At 38.8% G+C, this 20,933-nt stretch overlaps 1 non-coding gene across 1 annotated transcript; it reads left to right on the top strand.

Annotated features, from left to right (window-relative positions):
* Positions 1–14,843: 14,843 nt before the first annotated feature.
* On the top strand, positions 14,844–14,951 carry LOC112862974 (U6 spliceosomal RNA). The gene has a single exon (XR_003223830.2). It is a non-coding gene; the product is annotated as a U6 spliceosomal RNA (small nuclear RNA).
* Positions 14,952–20,933: the final 5,982 nt, after the last annotated feature.

Here is a 20,933-nt window from a genome sequence, read left to right as displayed (position 1 = left end):
TGGGCATCTTCACTTAGAGGTACCACACATGCTACTAATTTGTCCAAAACTGAACTGAGCTCATTGTCTCATACCTGAAACATACTGTTCCCTTGTGTTCTCTAGTGGTAATGCCAATGTCTTAACAAGATACCTGACAGTTGTCATCATTTCCTATTTTTCTTAATCACTTATATCTAATCAATCATCATATCCTACTGAATCTATACCCACATTCACTTTCTCCATTGTCACCATCATTCTCCCTTTCCAGGTCACTGTTTTCACTAACTTGGACAACTGAAGCACCCTCTTAATCCTCTCCATGCTTCCCATCTTGACCTGCCATTTATTTTCCACATCCTGGCCCATATACATTTTTATAAATACAGACCAAATTATTTCTCTCCTTTTTTAAATACCCATCACTCTCTGCCTTTGCCTTAGAATAAAGTCCAAAATACTTACTATGGCTTGCACAACCCTTTGAGACCTGAAGTGACTCATTTCTAACATTCTCCAAATGCAGCATGCTATGTGACAACATACTGAATGCCTTTTGTCTTTTTGAATTTGCCTTGTTTACCATCATCCTCAGGTTTAAGTGTATGTTGTTACTTCTGCCCTGAATGCTTCTCCCCTTAATTCTCACCTGTATGACTTCTACTCAGCTTTTAAGCCTCAGCTTGGGAATCAATTCTTCTAAGAGGCATTCCCTAATTCCCCACAATACCCTGAAGTACACTAAACTTTTTATTATTTTTAAATATTTATTTATTTATTTATTTATTTATTTATTTATTGAAAGAGAGAGAATGAGCTGGTGAGGGGCAGAGAGAGAGGGAGAGAGAGAATCTCAAGCAGGTTTCATGCTCAGCACACAGCCTCATGCAGGGCTTGATCTCACAACCAAGAGATCACAATCTGAGCAGATATCAAGAGTCAGACACTCAACATACTGAGAAGTCCAGTCCTGAAATCCATACATTTGTAAATCTGTCTTAAATAAGAAGGTCCTCTGAATCAGCATAGTATATGAATGGCCAATAAAAATTTGACATATGGGAGGGTTCACTGCAATGTACCTAGCTATAATTTAGATTAAAGTCCTATGCAATTTTAACAATAATATCTACAATTTTTCAAGTGTCTGTTATATGCAGGCACTATATTAAGTATTATAGGTCATGATTCTGTTTGATTCTCTCAACAAACCCTATTTTACTGACAAGGACTCAAGATTCAGTGAGGATAAATAACTTTCACAAGGACACAATACCAGGAATTAATGAAGCTGGAATTTGAGTGCCAGCAGCCTGGCTCCAGCACTCTTAACCTCTACAACACACCTCATATATAATCTTTTATATATAATATATACATAAATATATAATCTCTTTAGCCCATAATAGGGGTTCTGACCCATTATTTTTCCTGATAGCTGCAAAGCAAACAGCTCCATTGTTCCAAAGAAGATAAATATTAATGAAATATTAAAATTTAACTGTGGGGTGGGAAAGTGAAAGACTGGGCTGGTGGGAAATGCCTATATAAAGAAGGACAAGAAAGGTGTTCAAGTCTTTTTAACTCAATCCCACTAATTTTTTAAGCACAGATTTTTGGTAAGAAAGTCTTCCACATATGTCCTCTCTCAAGGAATAGAAGTAAAGGCCATGTGTATTTGTGTATTAAATAAATAATATACAGAAGTACATTGTGTCACCCATTGTCCATTCTCTAAACCAAATCTCTTGCCATGATGACAATTGGTTTGGACTGTTACAGGATTAGAGTGCTCACGGTTGAAGCTACACCCTTTCCATGAACAATAACTAACATGGTCAACAGTCCTGGGATAAACCTGCCCCCATTGCATCACAGAGTTAGATCACAAGTCATAAGTAGCAACTTGCCCTGGTTTTGGCCATGATAAAGTCTATTTGTAATGTCCAATAATTCAACAATTTGCTCGATAGTGTTTTGATACCCTTGTCAAAACATGATGATAAGCATCTCAATATGTGGTATGCAAAAATATACTTGTTAAATAAATTATGATCTTAAGAAATCATGCAAGTAAAGCAATATCATACCCATTTCCAACTGAGGCATTTAAAAAATTAACTAACTTGAGAATAAACAGCTAGTGTAAGTAGGGACTTAAAATGAATTCAGCCTAATGCCAAAGTGCCCTTATTTCAACTATAGAGAAAAAGAAGAGGGAGCAAGAGGGGTGAGGAAAGAGAGATGGAGGTAAGGAGAAAAATCCCAAAACTGTGAACATGCACAACTTCAGGATTCTACCTCTGACATATATTAGGACAACAATTATAAAAAGGAGAAATTCTATTTTGTGAGTTTTCAGATAATCAAATTGTCTGCATTACATGCAAAACATTGATCAGACACGCCCATGATAAGTGGAAAGAAATGCTGTAGACAGATGTTTTCAAATGGCAAATAATGGTAAGCAGGGTGTTGAAGATATTAATTTTCATGATTGGTGCCTTTGTTATTTTGTTTCATTGTCCTTCACCCTACTTGGTCTAAAAATACAGAAAAAGAAAAAAAAAAGAGAGAGAAAATTAGTTTTCAGGGCCAGTTTTTGAAAAGCCATCAGAAAAAAAAGAGAATGAAGTATAAAATTTCTAAAAAGTTCTCTTCTCCCCCTCACTATTCACATTCACCTCACAATGTGGACATGTGGCTCTACTTCCACCTGTCCCACCAACAGACCACTAGTCAAAGACCAAGAGATAAACTCTTGAGAAGAAGGCAGCTGAGGGAAAAAAAACAACTTGATTTTTTGTGTATTCCAAAGTGTTTTTTTTCCTTATAGAATTGTTTCTGCGTGTTTCCTTTTTTCAATGGGCAATAAATAACTTTTAGGGTAATAAATGTGAGCAGATTTGGTTAAGTGACTGGGATGAAGAGAAGGTTTTGCCATCTGTGAGGAGTGCTTTAGAATAGACTCACTCTGGGAAAAGGTTATCTGTGTTGCCTGTCTTTAGGAGATGACATTTAGATAGAAGTACTGGTTCACATTTATTGATCCCTGTGCATTAAAAGGCATATCAAAGAGAAGTGTGGTATGAATAACTTAATTATGGGCTGTTTGTACAGATGGAAAACCACATGGACTCTGTGTGTAGAGACCCATGGTGATTGTAAGCTATTTAAGGAAATTTGTATCCTTGGGCTTCTCATCACACTATTTCATGAAAATTCAACATACTGATGTGTAGACATTTCCATAGTTTCTCAAAAATAAGTTGCTGAGATAGTTTCATACACACACACACACACACACACACACACACACACACACGTTTTGCATATACCTTAGTTACCTATAGGCTGAGCTTAATTAAGAGAACAGGTATGGGTGTGGTGTGAGTGGGAGATTAACAGAGAGAAGGAGAGGAGAGGGAACTTACAACTTAGGGCAACTTTTTGAAGTGTTAAGCCATCTGATGTTCCAACAGGATTTCCTTGGCCTGGCGATGATGCTAGTCTTGGTTGCCCAGTTTTATTAAATATTACCATGTTAGGAATATAACATAGATTCTCCAGAATGAAAACTAGAATTCACCCAATAGCTGAAGGATATTTCTGAGAAATTATGTCACCTGGACCTGCTCAAGGTCAGAATTTTAAAGTCTCCTGAGGAGTCTCCCACTTCTCCACTCCAGTAAGTGATATTTTCAGATTTTAAATCTGATCTTATTTACTTAAATATTTATTTCCCTCTTGGCTTTCCTTCTTTACCCAGTCTATATTGAAACTTCCTTATCTCTTGCTGTACTCTTCTTTAAGCTCACAGTTCACCCACACCAGGCTACTCTCCTAGCACCTTCTAAAATAGAAGTAGACGTTTGCAATGGAGATCAAATTTGCAATTAAACTGATGCAATTTAACTTTCTTTTTATATCCTATTGCCTTGTAGCCTTCTACCCTCTGAGGCCACAGCTCAAGATTTAAGTCCCAGGATAAAATAGTAAGCTTAAATAGAAGACTAGACAGAAGATTTTCCAAATTCCTTTGACTCATCAAGAACTAAGCCTTGAGACAACTTGAGTTGTCTCCTCTAAGGACTTACTCCCTTCCTCCTATACAGGCTAAACCCCAAATCTTCTGCCCTCTGGAAAGATGAGACATCAATAGGGGAGACAAAAGAGAGCCCAGTCCAGCCAGTCCCAGAGTATTACAGGAGGGAGAGAGACAAGAAAGAGGAAATAGAGGAGTAGAGTTAGAATCAGCATGGATGTTCCATTCTCCTCTTCAGATGTATGCTTAGGAAACAGAAGGAATGTTAGATACATTGAAAGAGATCCTAAAAGCAAAGGATTCTGTTCCAGTTCATGTTTTTACTCATGGAAGACCTTATCCTATATACTGCCCATGCCCACCTCACCTCTACCCTCCCTACTTGTTTGGGGATGGGAGGATCACTCATGGTTGAGAGACACTGCTCTAGACTCTTATCAAGCCAAGAGAAAGACTGGAAAATAAGTCACATCTGTTGTACACTTCAGTCATAAGGGCCAGTGGGATGATCAGCAGTCAGGCAGATGAGAGATATTACCATGGAGACAGAAAAACTTGAAGATCTAAGGAACACATCTTCCCAGTCACCAAGTTACTACACAAGCCACATACCTTCCCATAACCCTAGATGCCATGTTGGAGAGGAAAGGGTAGTGACCAAGATAGCCCTCAGCCTGACTAAACATTAGACAGGCTTCTTCCAGACTCTAAGCCCTGACCTCCCTTTTCCTATAGCATTTACTTAAGAAAATTTATTATCATAAATTCTTTTTCTGCCTTTTTGAGATATATGTAAATCTTTTACTTGCTGGTTTTACAACATAGAAATGTCTTTTTCAAGGATTTAGGAGCCATCATTTTGAAATGTAAGCACTGGGGGAGATAGCACCCCTATCTCCTGGTTCTTGTGAGCCTAACTTCCGCAGGTACTCCAGTTATAAAACTACCTTCTGCCTCAAAGACATGAGAAAGCTTACTTTTCCTTTGGGTAAAGCCAAGAGGCAAACACAGGTGACCTTTGTTCTCCCTTTAATGTTGATACTTAAAAATCCTCACATTCTTTGTTTCAGCAGAGTTGAGTTCAGACTGAGTTCTGATCTCTCACCCCTATTGCAATAGCCTTAAATAAAATCTTCCTTACCAGTTAAACTTTGTCCAGTGCAATTTTTGCTTTGATCATGGAGAGAGAAAAAGAAAAAAATATATCTAAGAAACTAGTGGGTTTTTTTTTCTTAAAGACATTGAGCATAGCCCAAAGGAACTGTTAAAAGTTTATCACATCAAATTAAGATCACCATATCGGAATACAAGTTTTTATTTTTTTGTTTCATTTTGCTTTCATTTGGTATCCAGCATGTGAAGACTGTGAGGATGAAGAGAGCAGTTTTACATGAAATAGTCAACATTTTCTCTGCATTCTAGCCCTTTGATTCCCCCTTTACATTTTCTACATCCACCCTAACAAATTCTGCCCTGTATTATAGGGGTCTGCCTGAACATTGGAAGTTCCTAGAGTGCAAGAATCATATCTTAGTATCTTCTCTCACCCTCATCTATCACACAGCAGGGCATAAAATAGACACTCAAATATTGGATGAATTCACCCATCAATTAATATTTATTGAGTGAATTCTGTGAGTCTGGCAATTTGCTAAATGCTAAGACAAAAAAGAAATATAAATCATGGTCATGATTTCAGGTACTTACAAATTAATTGAGAAGACACACAAAGGACAATGAATAAATTATAAAATCAAGGCACCATTTTGGTTGAATTATTAAAAAAAAAAAGGTATTTTGGAAGTTCAGATACACAACCAGAACAAGAAAGGGAAATATAGAACATGAGCTGGAACTTTTTCAAATTTAAAAAAAAAAATTATCCAACTTACACAAAAGTAGAAAATACAACAATCCCCCTGGTAACCCATGTACCCATCATCTAGCTTCAAAACTATCAATATTTTCCCTATTGTTTCAAATATCCCTACTTCAAATGGACTTGAAAGAAGGGCAGAATTTAACAGAAGTTCTATGTGGCCCATGTGACATGACTTCTTGTTACTTCTGATTCTGACTGTCCTGCTGGTCACTTTGCTACAGTGCTCCTGGCCTCCCTCCTCCAAATACAATACACTAAAGCACACTTTTCCCTCAGGGCCTTTGCATTCTGCCTGAGGCTTCCCCCTTCCACCTCCCACTCCATATACACACACTGCACAACGTACCCCCTTACTTTATGTAGGTCTGTGTTCTGATAGAATTTACTCATAAAGCTCTTTGCCAATGATATTTAAGATAGCACCCTCCACCCTCCTCTGTCCCCTTAGTCTGATTTATATTCTCCATAAAACTTATCACTACCTGAATTATGTCCCTGATTTCTTTTTTCATTCATCCTCTGTCTCCTCACTAGGATGAAAGTTTTATGAAGGCTTGTACTATGACACAGAATCTAGAATATAGCAAGCACCCAACAGATAGATGTTAAATGGAAGAATAAAAGAATAATTGTTACTTCCCTTGCTCAAATAAACCTCCATCATTCCTGATCAGACAGCAGAGTGGCCTATGGCCTAAATTCAAGTCATAGAAATATTGTCTAACCTGCAAAACTTTTTAAAATTTAAATTAGTTGACAGCATTTAGAATTGAGAGACTGCACATGAAATCCTCTTTAAATAAATTCTTTAAAATCTTGCAGGATCTTGCACTACTGGACTCATAACCTGTAGAGAGTAAGATGGAGTCACTCATGTCAAGCAGTGACTTATGTCAGGCAGTGACATAAGCAGGCAATAGTGTTGCAGGTAAGATCAGATATTACCAAAACCAGACAGAATGATCACACCCAGAACTGGTAACTGGCAGTCTGCAAAGGCCCAAGACTGATTAAGCTCTTTTAAAAAGGAAGGATATTTGCAGCAAACTGTCAGACTTTCTGGACAATGACCTTCTCATGTCTGACCACACCAAAACAGCAACTGCTGCTGAAGGCTCTGCCCAATTGATCTCTGAACATAACAGAGATTCTCCACTGCTTAAACATAATAAGAGCAAGTGCCAAGAACTGACCCAGACAAGACAAAGGCCTCATCTCTATTGGAAATTCATGGACTGACTTCATTTTTTGTTCATTAACTTCCTACCCCTTGTTGTATCGTTTGTTGTGTGACTTTGTATTATGCTTTGTTTTGTGTGACGTGTAGGAAGCCAAATTAAATGTGCAGTGAAATGTCATTGAGTTTGGAATCCTGAAACTGCTTTACAATTATGTTAACTTTGCTTTACAATTGAATAAACCTGACATTGTGGAAAGACACAATTTGTGTGTATGCCCTCATGGCATGGTTGCAACCTAACTTCACATGGCAGCACTAGAGACTGAACACAAATATCTTTTCACATGGGGCATGAGCTCCCTGATGGGAGCTTTCCTGATGTCTTTTGCTGTTTACAAGAGTTTTATCTGTCTCATTCATTTATAATCCCTGCCTGGATCCTGTGGGCATTCTAGTTCACAAATCCAAACTCTAGAGTCTCTGTAGATTAATTGCTTCTGAGAATGGTCTGCACATTTCAGTTCTGCTACTTTTACCTTGCTTCCATTTGCCCAAGTGTACAAAGAACCATCTCCTATTTCTGACGCCACAATAAGCCATGAATTTGTATCAACCTCATGGAGTGGGCTCAGGTGCTTCTATTGATCCTCAATTCAGTCTCTCTTCCCCAATTTATATATTTTTAACTCCAAAAGGCCAGGTCCAAGATTATTTCACATCTACTGATTTTCTTTTTGTAATTGAATAGTACAAATAAAGGTATGGCCATTAGGTAAGGAAATAGCATACTGTTTACATGCTAATCAGAAGTCCTGCCTCCAAGCACAACACAAATCAATTTTTATGAATCTTCTCAACCTCCTGTAGCCTCCCTTCCCTTCCCATATTTTGCATTAGATCATGAATCAGTGAACTGAGATTGGTTGGGTAGGAATTAACTACCTACCCAATAGCCTCTCAGGAATGGTGCCTCCCCCTGTTCACCCATAATTTTGAGACTGATGCTTTAGATTAAATCTTTTCTATCTTTTATTTCCCCCATGCACAGAAAGAAAGTTTATCCTTGGGATTTACAGGAGAGTATAACAAATTGTCAGGGGAAAGATTTGTTTTGAAAATTTTTATTTGAACAAGGATTTCCTCATTCCAGATGAAGAAATTTTTCTAATAATTTAAACACAGGTCATCATTATTTTAAGAAATTAAAAAATAAAAGCAACCAGGATGACAAATGAGATTCTTTACTGGTAAAAAACAAGTGAATAAATAAACCCAGCACATGAAAAAACAAGGTTCTTTGCTCTTATAGGAATGTCATAAACAACATCTGTAATTAAAATAGTATGATTCTGCCAAGTAAAGGCAAGGTACTGTCGGTACCAGGGAGGTTGCCCTAGTGCTGGTGGTGGGGTGGAGAACTCAAGTTGTCTTAATGCCAAACAGAGAAGGTAAATAGCTCCAATGGGTAGTGTCATTCATAATTAATATATATGAAAGTATTCACAGGGTGGCCAAAGAGACACAGACATGCAGACAGATGGAGAGACAGAGAAAAAAGATAAATCTCTAAGAATATGAGATTTGAGCTTCTTTTCAAGGTGTATTTATTTTCTCCCTGACTTCTATGGAGGCATTCTACACATCTCTTGGGATCTTCTAAGTGAGAATTAGGATCGTCTGTCTATTAACAGACAGAAAAACAACAGTAATGATAATAAGAGTAAGTTAAGTATAAGAGTAATCTTTTCTTCCTTGAGTTCCCGCCTGAGTCCTAGAAATAGGAGCTTCCAACACTTGTACTCTCTGAAGAAAGTTTTGGAAACATACCTGTTGTGCTACTTTCTGACAGACTCACCTAGGGAAACCAGCAAGAGGGTAACACTGAAGGGATGCCATTTCTCCTCTGGGCAGGTATGCATTAGCAATCACTACTCACTAGCTCTGTATCTTATGATCTGTATCATGCTTCTTGTCTTATGTCTCTTCAATGCTTCCCATTTCCCATTCAATAGCTAGAAGGGCAACAAAACTGAGGGCAGCAAAACTGGTTTCCAAATACTCTAAGAAAAAGGAATAATAAATAGGGCAATGCAAGTGGGAGTTGGGGAAAAGATAAATACTAACTCTTCCTCCCCTCAGTCTTTAAACAATTCTATCTGCCAACAATGGCAATAAAAATTCCTTGGGTGGAGTCTCACCTACATACTAGACCTGGGCCAAGGATTTTATATATGCTATTGCCAATTCGTAGCATGAATCATGCAGAACAGTATTATTGTCCCCATTTTACTCATTAGGACATTGAGATTGAAAGAAGTTTTTTTTGTTTTGTTTATTTGTTTAACTATCCCAGCAATACCCAGGATCTAAATGGTTTGCCTGATTCCAAAGCCCATTCCTGTTCCAATACACTATACTGTCTCTCAGTAGCTATTTCTTAGATATTGATTGAGCACCACTGGAATATAAATGAAAGAAAGCAAGATTTTAACGTGTTCTGATCACAGCTAGTGCCCAGAATAGTGTCTGGCACAAGGTAGGCACTTAATAAATATGAGGTGCATAAATGAGTGGTTTTCATTCTTCCTTGGAGAACTGTGGTCTGTGTAGGGGGCATGGTGGGTGCTCAGCCAATCCCTAGTCCTGATCCAGCTTTTGCTGTCTTTCCTGAAGACCTACTTCACCATCCCACCCAAGAAACAGACTTCTAGCTCCTCCCACCCAAGATTGCAGACACTTTTGACTTCTGGATTCAGACAGTCTATTATTATCACAATTTTATACAAGTTTTTTCTTTATTGCTTCTGGATTAAAAAGTGTTTGTTGCCCCTAATATACACAAAGTAGAATAGGTCAGGATCTGCCAAAAATCATATGTAATATTAGAGGCCAATCCTTCCCCATAATTTCAAACTGCTGTCTCTAGTGCCAGAAAAGCTAAGAAAGTGCTACCTCCTGGTTCACAACACTCAATCTGGAAGTGAGACAATCACCAAATGCTAGCAGTAGAAAAGCAGACTTACTATCTTTGGGGCTGTATCAATTGGTACCCATGGACATTACTGGAACATTACTTCCCACTGACCAAATGGCTCTTGTCCCACCTGGTTGTGACTTTGGAAATACAGGCATAGTACACCTGTGCTAGCCAGGGTTGTCCAAAGATATAGAATCAATATATGGAAAAAGACTTTATTGGAAAGAGATTCCTAGTATAAAGAGATTTATTATAAGGAATTGGCTCAAGCACTTGTGGAGGCTGAGAAGTCCTACAATCTGCTGTCTGAAAGCTGATGACCCAAAAAATCCAGGGTTATAGTTTCAGTCCAAGTCCAAAGACATGAGAACCAGCAGAACTCATGGTAAAGCCTGAACAGGAAAACAGGAGAAGGTCAATGTCTTAGCTCAGGCAGAGAGAGTGAATTCTGACTTCCTTTACCTTTATGTTCTATTTAGGCCCTCACTGGATTAGATGATTCAGTGTGAGAGGGCAATTTGCTTTGCTCAGTCTACCAATTCAAATGCTAATCTCACCAGGAAAACCCCTCAGAGACACACCCAGAAATAATGTTTAAACAAATATCCTCACACCCTGTGACATAGTCAAATTGACACATAAAATCAACCATCACAGCATCTCTTCAGAGGTAAAGCTCCATATTATCAGGGACAATTCATTTGTGCCCAAGTATCCTGAGATAAGCAAGGGTTTTAGCTGTTTTTTTTTTCACTTTAGGGCTCATCCCCCCATATCTGACTCTAGAGTTTTAACAAGGACAATTATCATTTTATTTCTAACCCAAGTATTACATACTTGTTCATGGGAGTGACAAATAGCAGTTCAGTTTGCACCCCAGAGGAACAGGTTGGAAGCACTACCCTGAATATGACAGTGATGCTACACCTGCTTTGTGCAGACTTCACTAATGTGCCAGCATCGGCGCCTGTGCAGACCAAGTAGAATCTGGAGGAAGGAGAGTGAGGCCAGCCTCTGGAGGGCAGTGTCCTTCCATGAGTCATGAACCTATGTGACCAGTGACCTAGCTTTTCCAGGCAGGTTCCTCTACTTGTTCGAAATGTACACACACACACACACACACACACACATACACACTCGGCAATCTTTAGCTTTCAAAAGGAACATAGTACTGCAACTTATAACATGAAGGAAAAATAGGACTTCATTTATCAATGTGTGTGTATATATATATACACATACACACTCCTCTATTGCCAACATACTTATCTAAATATGCACTTGCTGGGGCGCCTGGGTGGCTCAGTCAGTTGGGTGTCTGACTTAAGCTCAGGTCATGATCTTGAGGTCTATGAGTTCGAGCCCCGCGTTGGGCTCTGTGCTGGCAACTCAGAGCCTGGAGCCTGTTGTGGATTCTGTGTCTCTCTCTCTCTCTGACCCTCCGCCATTCATACTCTGTCTCTCTCTGTCTCAAAAATAAATAAATGTTAAAAAAATTAAAAAAAATAAGCATGCACCTGCTGATTCTTTACTCCTTCCCAAATCAACAGAGTGGGGCTTGGTTTTATGAACAGAAATAATGTCTTATTTACTCTTATCTCATTAATGATTCAAATTAATTTTAGAGCTCTATTGCTGCCTACGATGTTGTGCTTTTTATAAAAGCAATATAGCATATCAGCATGATCTCCTGTTGATTTTAAGGTCAACCTGCATATATACTTTTCTTGGATTTGTGCAGAGAATCATGTTGGTGTCTTTGTATCCAAATTACCTACTCTCTTGAGAACTATCAGCTTGACTCTTCTGGTTCATTAGAATAGTGGTTTATGGGTATTTAGTGGTGTAATGTATCTATACCTATATCATCTATATCTATCTATATCTATATCTATCTATCTATCTATCTATCTATATCTATATCTATATACTGTGTTTTGGGAACTAACTTTTTGACCAGAACCCCAGGAGATGAGAGTCTGAGGTATAGTTCAGAACACCAGAGAAGGCACGCATTAGTAAAAAATGTAGAGGTCCTGTAGCATAACCTTCTCATTAAAAACTCAGGTTCTAAGAGGCTAATAAGTTCAAACAGATGGTCAATAGCTCTCTTGAACTCTAAGGTCACCCCCAGACTAGGCTAAATATTAAAAATATTTAACAACTGGTCAGAAACTGGTAATGACAAAAAGTCTGTAAGCCACAGACGATTGATATTAATGCATGCCATCTGGGTATCATCTATGACCCAGATGGGTACTCCTTTGCATCTCAGAATCACCCTTCCACAATTCCCCCAGCCCTATAAGGAGGACTCTAGAGCTGTAGCAGCAGATCTGAGTCACTCACAATCATTCAGTTCCTATGATCCTAGAGAACTTTAAGTATTAACCAGTTTTCCCTGGATGCTAAAAGGATAACTAGAGAGATTAGGGATTTAACCAGGATTGCCTGAGCAAATCTCTTCTGGGCATTTCTTTTCCTGTAGTTAGACTGTCTTTTGTTCAGTCTCACCTCCCTGGTATTGAACTAAGACTTCCTATAGTTGGCTCAATTCCTCCTCATAATCACCTCCCACACCATTTTACAAATTAAGAATCGATGGCATAAAAAATCCTAGTGGGCTAATGGCACCTTTGTAACAGAACCCAGATATCAGCATCCCCCAACTTATCCTTTCTGTACCCACATTGTTCTAAGGCTATTTAATAAAACATTATTTGATTTAGTACAAAGAATAAAAACAGCTTGTGATTCTTCTCTCTTTTCAATGTTCCATTTCTATTTTTGTACACTCTCCCCCAAAGTAATTTTTCTTCAGAAAAGATAAAGCTAATGCCCATGTCAAGTGCCCATTTAGCAGAACTTTGCTCCACCAGCTCTGCTGGGCTAATGAAGGGTAATTGCTGTCACCCACAGACCTGTGGCTTTAGTGCCAGCGAGTCATGAGGCTGATGCTTCCCCCAGCATGACAATTTCCTTCTCTCAAGGGTTTTCCCAGGGAATCTATAGTGGCACTTGAAAAGCAAATAATTAAGAGCAATAAATAGCAAAATCCCCTAGAGAAATATAAATTATTCATAATAATAACTGTGCAGACTGACTGGAGGAGGAATGTGCAAGAATTTTCTGAATCTGCTCAAATATGTTTAAAATCTTGGTTTAAAACACTGTTAGTCCCTCAAACCAAATAGTCATTCTTCAATGATTTCTTAAAACACCAAAGTGTTTAATCACTTGCTCAAAGTATCAAATTTAATCACTTGCTCTCTTTCATATTGTTAGTGCAAAATATTTTTATCTTACTATACTACCCAGATCCTATGTGACCACTGCTCATTCTTCAGGCTCAGCAACACATCTTAAGGTTGGGAAGAATAGTGCGGTTCGGAGGAATGAAGTAAATGGCATAACTCAGAAATATGGACTGTAACTCAATTACTAGTTGAATGCCCTTTAGCAGGTAACAACCTGCTGAGCTTCAGTTCCATCACTGATAATTCTGAAAGGAACCAATCCTGTATCACAGGGCATTGTGAGACCCTAAGGAAATGGAGTGTATAAAAGTAATTCTAAACAACAAAATACTAAACAACTATTTAAATAAATTATATCATTATTTCTTCTGCTTTTACCCACTGTGTTCTATGAATGCCACCACATCACTGTTAGAAGTTAATATTTCTCATCTTTCAGATCTTCTTGAGAAGTCTACTTGACCATTCCTAGTGGTTGAAGAGTCTCTGTTTGAAGAGTTTTTATGTACATAGATCTTATCCTCTCCTCTTGATGGTGTAGTGACCAGAACTTGGGATGTAGGCAGTATGCTACCTTGGGAGACGAGAGGACAATCAGCAATAAAGAATAATGGTGGCCTCTCACCCACTCCTGGTTTAGACTCTACAGCTGAAACTTAGAGAACAAACTGATGGTTACCAGAGGGGAGGTGGGGAGATGGGTTAAACAGGTAATGGGGATTTAAGGAGTGCACTTGTCATGAAGAGCACGAGGCGATGTACGGAAGTGTTGAATCACTATACTGTACACCTAAAACATTACACTGTAAGCTAACTAACTAGAATATAAATGAAAACTTAAAAAAAAAAAAAGGCCTTTCTCACTGTGTCCTGGGAACTGGTTCCCTCAGGCAATCATTCTAGTCTGTGCTTGAAATGTTGCTCCTCTTTCTCTGTTATATTGTTTGATGTTTATTTAGCTTTATTGATCTAGTAACTGATCTAGTTACAAGCCCTCTTCTACAAATAGTACCTTTAACAGTAGGTACATCTTATGTTCCCTTTTACATGGTCAGGACTGACCTCAAGCCCTCAAAGTCTCATTTTTCCCTTCATACCTGTCCTGCTTATCTTCTTATATCTGTGCTCCACTTAAGGTTCTCTCTTTCTCTTTTTGTTCATCAGCCTTTTAAATGTTTACTTTTTCCATAACTTTTGTTGGACTGAATAGGACTTCTCTATTTGAAGAATTATTTTCAGATTATTCCAGTTCCTTACTGATTTTCTGGGCAAATCTGATCAGGGAATTCCTGGAAAACACCTTTTTTATTATTTTCTTAGGTTCTGGGTCTGCAATAATTTTATTAATTCATTTATATCCATTGAAAAATTTGGCATGTTTTTGTCATAATAAGGGCTTAAAAACCCTTGTATTGTTTCATTAGTGAAATCTACCACACTTCTTTGGTTCAACCCTGAGCTTAGCTCTCTGAAAACTAAGGTCAAAGATAGAGATTCTGTCATTAAGAAAGTCAGAGCCAGTGCTTGCTTCAGCAGCACATACAATGGAAAATTGAAGCAATACAGGGAGGATTAGCACAGCCCCTGTCCAAGGATGACCTGAAAATCTATGAAGCTTCCATATTAAAAAAAAAAAAAGAAAAGAAAAGATAAATCCAGAGCCAATTTAAAGTAATATGGTAGCAAATAACCCACACTTATGTTAAACCACATTAACTCAAATGTAGCCTAGAGCCTCTCTTGTCCTCTCTTAGTCTACAATGTAAGTGGAATGGAGGCAGCCAGTCCAGGACAGCCTACATAGACCTGGCAGGTAAAACTGCAATCTCAAACACCACGGCTGTTCTGTAAGATGTACAGAACGTAGATCCTTTGCCATTAAAATTCCTGACTACTGACCTGGCTGGAAAACACTGTCAATGGAGCAAATATTGTTTGCTTAACCAATGCCTAAAAGGTCTAATCCCATCCTGCCTTTCTTGTAATACCAAGACACACTGAAGCAGCCTATACTTGAAAACCTAAACCCATTTGTTGTGGCCACATGAGTTAAAAGCCCATCTTACTAATTAAACAAAAATCCCATTTCACCAATCCCCAACTCTGTCCACAGTTGTAAAAATCGGTAGCATAACACAATACAGATACCCGTAGTTGCCAAACAACACAACAAAAAATCTGGCCTGACCCATTCCACAGTCTCAATCTCTGAGTGTTGCTTTTCTTCCCAAACTCCAGTTCTTATTTATTTCTCAAGATCCTCAGCCCATGAACCAGATGTTGGATCAGGGAAGGATCACTTAAGGACACCTCTGTTCCCCATCTCCCTATAATGTTGAGCCTACCCCTGAGCAATAGCAATACCATTTGAAATTTGGGATGCTGTGAAATAAGTAGTAATTAATGATTATTTTCATTGTCATGAATTATTTATTACATTTGAAATAATACTATAAATTTTACGATTGTGATAATGTGATATAACAAGGACTTAAAGATGATAAATTTTATAATATTTAATTTGGAAATTCTTTTATATTAGGCCAATAAAGAAGTAGATTGAGTAGATTGGGGTCTGCATTTACAAAAGAGTATATGATAGAAAATTACTGCCAAGGAATTTAAACAGAATTGTGATTGCAAGAACATTTCTTCAAAGAAAGGCTTTTGCAGGTTACCAAATCTCCTGAGAACTATAAAACATTATGTGACATAGATCCCTGGCCAAAAGAATACTCACTGATAACCTCAAGAGATTCTATTGGAGTTGAGATGATCAAACACCAACATAGACAGGGATCTTCAGGGAAGTCACTCTTGAGTTCTGCATATATGGAACTCCATGCAGGTATTCCATCAAAACCACAAGTGTCTCTCATCAAAACCCTCACTAGGTCTGGTCCCTCAAGTCAGGTCTCTAACCAGTGTAACTCTGACAACTCACGACTGAACCATGTACCTGTCTGTAGTTCGTGATGCAACTTTGTGACAACTATTAAGAATAGGAATTTCATGTCATACTGCAGAATGTTAAATTGTTTAATTTGACCGAGTGTCTTCTCAACAGGCAGCTGCCACTAATTTGTGGGCTCTACCTCTGGAGGACTTATCAGAGCAATAAGAGTAAGGAAGAAACACTTCTGAGCTGGGTGTCACGTGTTCTCAAATGGAGGCTTTCTTACTGAAATAAAATAGAAATAGGGTCACCTTGGGTGGCTCAGTCGGTCGAGCAGTCAACTCTTGGTTTCTTCTCAGGTCATTATCTCACAGTTTGTGAGTTCGAGCCCCACATCAGGCTCTGTGCTAACAGAGTGGTGCCTGCTTGGGATTTCTCTCTCCCTTTCTCTCTGCCTCACCCTGGCTTGCTCTCTCTCTCTCTTAAATAAATAAGTAAACATTTAAAATTTAAAAAAATAAAATACAAATGTTTTTGTAACTAAGGAGCTTGAGAAGTTAAGATGTATGTTAGCCACACAAAAAAAGGAGTGTTATGTACAATAGGGGCATGAGGACACAGACTTTGCAGTAAGTTCTGTAGCTGTGTGCTGCCCTAGTTTAAGTGTAGGTTGGAGTTAACCCAATGCAGTTTTTCCAACAAAAAATAACTTTTCCCAAGCCCTGTGTATCCCTTGCCTGTTCCTTTGTTATTTAACCCTACAGACCCCTAATAAGAATGCAGGTAAGGGCGCCTGGGTGGCGCAGTCGGTTAAGCGTCCGACTTCAGCCAGGTCACGATCTCGCGGTCTGTGAGTTCGAGCCCCGCGTCGGGCTCTGGGCTGATGGCTCAGAGCCTGGAGCCTGTTTCTGATTCTGTGTCTCCCTCTCTCTCTGCCCCTCGCCCGTTCATGCTCTGTCTCTCTCTGTCCCAAAAATAAATAAACGTTGAAAAAAAATATTAGAAAAAAAGAATGCAGGTAAAGGAGGAAAACTTAAACATTCCTTTTGGTATCTACCTAAAAATATATATTTAAGCTTAAGTTCTATGAAGTTATACAATACTTTTTCTTCAGTGAAAAGAAGCAGCAAATTCCCAATGTCTTGCAATGGGTCCTTTTCTAAAGGTAACAAGTCTATCCAGGAAAATAGTTACCTTTCTTCAAATAAGAACAAAAATACGAACTTAAAAATTTGAGGAGCTTGGGGAATAGATAAAAATGGAAACTATGTGTAGGGAGAAAATGTTATCATTTGATCACAGCCTTCCTTTCTATTCATTTAATATAGCTCAAATTTGCATATCTGAACACTCTCCCTTTCCAGCATAGGAGTAGATAGTCTGTTTAAAAATAATGTCAAATTGAGACAGGTATATGATAAAACAAGGGGAAGAAGAAGAAAAAAACACTACTTCACTGATTTCTTTACTCTAGAATATCACCCACCCATCCATCTTTCTATTTTTGAACAAACCAGGCATCTGCTTTATTGGGTCTGCACCAGCAGTAAGTTGACAACTGACGATTTTCAGGCAGTCTTCAGCCTTCAAGGCTTCATCATGGAGTGACAGTGCTTGACTGCCCATCTCTCCCCACCCTTTTCCCTACCTGTGGGTTTGAGTCTGTCCTTTCCTCCTCGTCCCACTGTCAAGCTCCCAGGTTTGGTGGCCAGGCTGTCGGGGGTATACAGCCCAGGGGCTCTAGGGGCTCATAGGAAGCTCGGGCTTAATGTCCAAGTGATCTCCACTCCTACCAGGTCTCTTTCAGTAGCTAAAAAATGGATTAAATAGATGTTGGAGGCCTCATCTGGAAGGCTATCTACCAGTGACCTTTGAGTGCCAATAACACTTATAATAAAGCCCATTCATATATTATAGGCAATCATTTGCACCTACATTAGTGTGGGATCTTGCTTCTGTAGAAGAGGCCTATACATGAACCAGCTGAATCAAGAAAAAAAAAAAGGGCATTAAAATAGCTACATATTAATATTAAAATGCAATAGAGTAAACTAGAAATGAACCAGAATACTTTGAAATGCCCATTTCCCACGTGTTACCAGATATTTGATACTAGGCTAAGGTACAATAGCTTGAATGCCAAGATATCCGCATTTAGAGTTCTCTCCTTTTTTTTCACAAAAATATGTTTTAGTCTATTTTTTAGTATTCTTGTTCCTCACCAGTAGGACTTCAATGACCCTGAAAGAAATACAACTGCCCTCTAGTATATAAATATTAAGCAACTTTGGGTCTGACTGTGGTGCCAATTTTAATTTTACAACTTGTTGTAATCAATAAAAAAGAGATTAGGTCTTAAGGAAATGCATATTTCCAGCCCCCAATCCCATTGTACACTATTTTGTGTGAGCCTTGATCAAACATGCAAATATGATGTTTTAGGTATCACACCGCTTTTCCCATGGAGCTTCTTAACTTCCCCAGCACCAACTCTTGGCCTCTTTGAGACCCACGTAGAATGCAGCACAAGCCACACAAACTCCTGGGATACAAGTTCTGGCCTCCCAACACTGGGAGCCTCATGAAATTTTTCATCACTTTCTTTGACACTTTTTGTTATAATTTTGGAGTCCCAGAGATCCCAGTCTCTGTCTCCAGTCATGTAAATAGTTTCATCTTCACAAGTGTTTGAAGTAAACACTCTTCATAAGTGTTTACCTCTATGTATCTGAAACTACTGACCACTACCACCTCCTTCTTGAATTCCTTCTGTCTTGATGTTCCAAGGTCTTGCCCCTGTAGTGGCCAGGCCAGCTCCTTGCCCTCAGTTACCCCGAGTGTAAGCAAAGTAAGTGGCAATTAATGCAGTATGGTTCCAGGTGCACCTGAAAAATCTCCGTGTGCTACCTTCTTAGATGTCCCTTCCTAGGCTCATTATCTTGATTTAGCCAACCTTCTGGAGGAGTTCTTTGCTTAGACTTAAAAGATATATAGCAGCACAGATGTGAAATCTCTGCACTAAGGAGCAAAAGCTTGATATCAGTGGCATAATACCCTCCCCCATTATGATTTCATCCTTCCCCTAAATACACACAAACTTCTTGTGAGCGTCACTGCCTGCCACTTTCCTTCCTCCTCCACTGTGAGATATGGTGCTTTCTCTTCAGTCTCTGCCCAACTCAAAGAAAATGAATACTCTGTTTTAAAAGAATTCTAACCATCAATCTATGATCCACTGTCATATTCTATAAGTTTCTTTCTCACTCTAAAATCAAAAGATTATGTAGATGAATGAGGATATCTTGATAAAAAGCATACAAGATGATAAGCATTTATTGTGTTAAATCAACATCTTGAGCTGTCAAACAGCATGTATGTTTCAGTTCTTTTCCTTAATTCACCAATCCCTGCCTTCAACTGTGACAGAATGGCAAGGGTAGGCATTTTCTCAAAGGAAAGTATATTTCATTCAACATGTCAATGCATCAATAACAGGACAGGAGACTTAATCCCTGGGGACTAAGAGTTAGGGAAAGAGAAGTGATTCTGGGAAGGGTTAGAAACAATATAAGGGATGCCTGGGTGGCTCAGTCAGTTAAGTGTCTGAGTCTTTCGATTTCAGTTCAAGTCATGATCCCATGGTTCATGGGATCAAGCCCTGCACTGGGCTCTGTGCTGACAGCATGGAGCTTGCTTGGTACTCTCTCTCTCTCTCTCTCTCTCTCTCTCTCTCAAATAAATAAACATAAAAAAAGAAGCAATACAAGCTGATGGTTAGCCCTGATGGCCAGTGCTTTGAAATGAAAAGACAAAGCAGTTTGGGGGTACACAGATCTGTAGCTATATAACAGGTGTCAAAGAATTTATCTATTTATGCTAGTAAAGACATTACATCTAGAGGAGCAACTGTAATTCAAGCCACCCACTAATTAAATTGGAGTAATTCATTGCTAACCCTACATCTTCTGCACAGGTCAGACAAGTGGGTAAAATGAGAATGTGATGACAGTTACCACCCCTCCACTCTAGCCTCCCAAATCTTTGCAATTTTGGTATAGGAGGGATGGAGATGGCAATTAGGAACTTCCATTTGACCCTGACTACCACACACAGTATACTAAAGTCCATGGGTCAAGGAACTAAAATAGAAATTCTACAAGCTGATGACAAACTATTTATTATATACCCAGGAACTAGAGAAATAACTACAGGTGGTTTGATGGACCCATTAAGTCCACTTCCGGATGCTTCCCATTTTACAGATGAGAACATTGAGTGAAATAACTTGTCTAAGTCCAAACATCTAGTGGCAGTTGGGACAAGAGTCCATGTCAGTGCCTCCCAGGACAGTATTATTAAAAACCACCCAGAGCGCCTGGGAACCTCAGTCAGTTAGGCATCCAACTTCGGCCCAGGTCATAATCTCATGGTTTGTAGTTTCGAGCCCCACATCGGGCTCTGTGCTGACAGCTCAGAGCCTGGAGCCTTCTGTAGATTCTGTGTCTCCCTCTCTCTGCCCCTCCCCTATTCACGCTCTCTCTCTCTCTCTCTCAAAAATAAATAAACATCAAAAAATTTTAAAAAACACCCCAAAGTGATTTCTGTAATGTAAAATAGCCATTCCTTCAGAATGTGCTGTGTTTCTGTCTGCTTTGAAGTCTTTGTCCTGTCCCTGAGAAATAAATTCTCTTCACAGCTGTGGCTCATAGAAACT

This window comes from Puma concolor, chromosome B2 (assembly GCF_028749965.1).
Source record: "Puma concolor isolate L17-30 chromosome B2, mPumCon1.1.hap2, whole genome shotgun sequence".
Lineage (NCBI taxonomy): Eukaryota > Metazoa > Chordata > Mammalia > Carnivora > Felidae > Puma > Puma concolor.
Note: the sequence above shows the minus strand (reverse complement) of the source record. Positions and strands in the feature narration are given on the sequence as shown.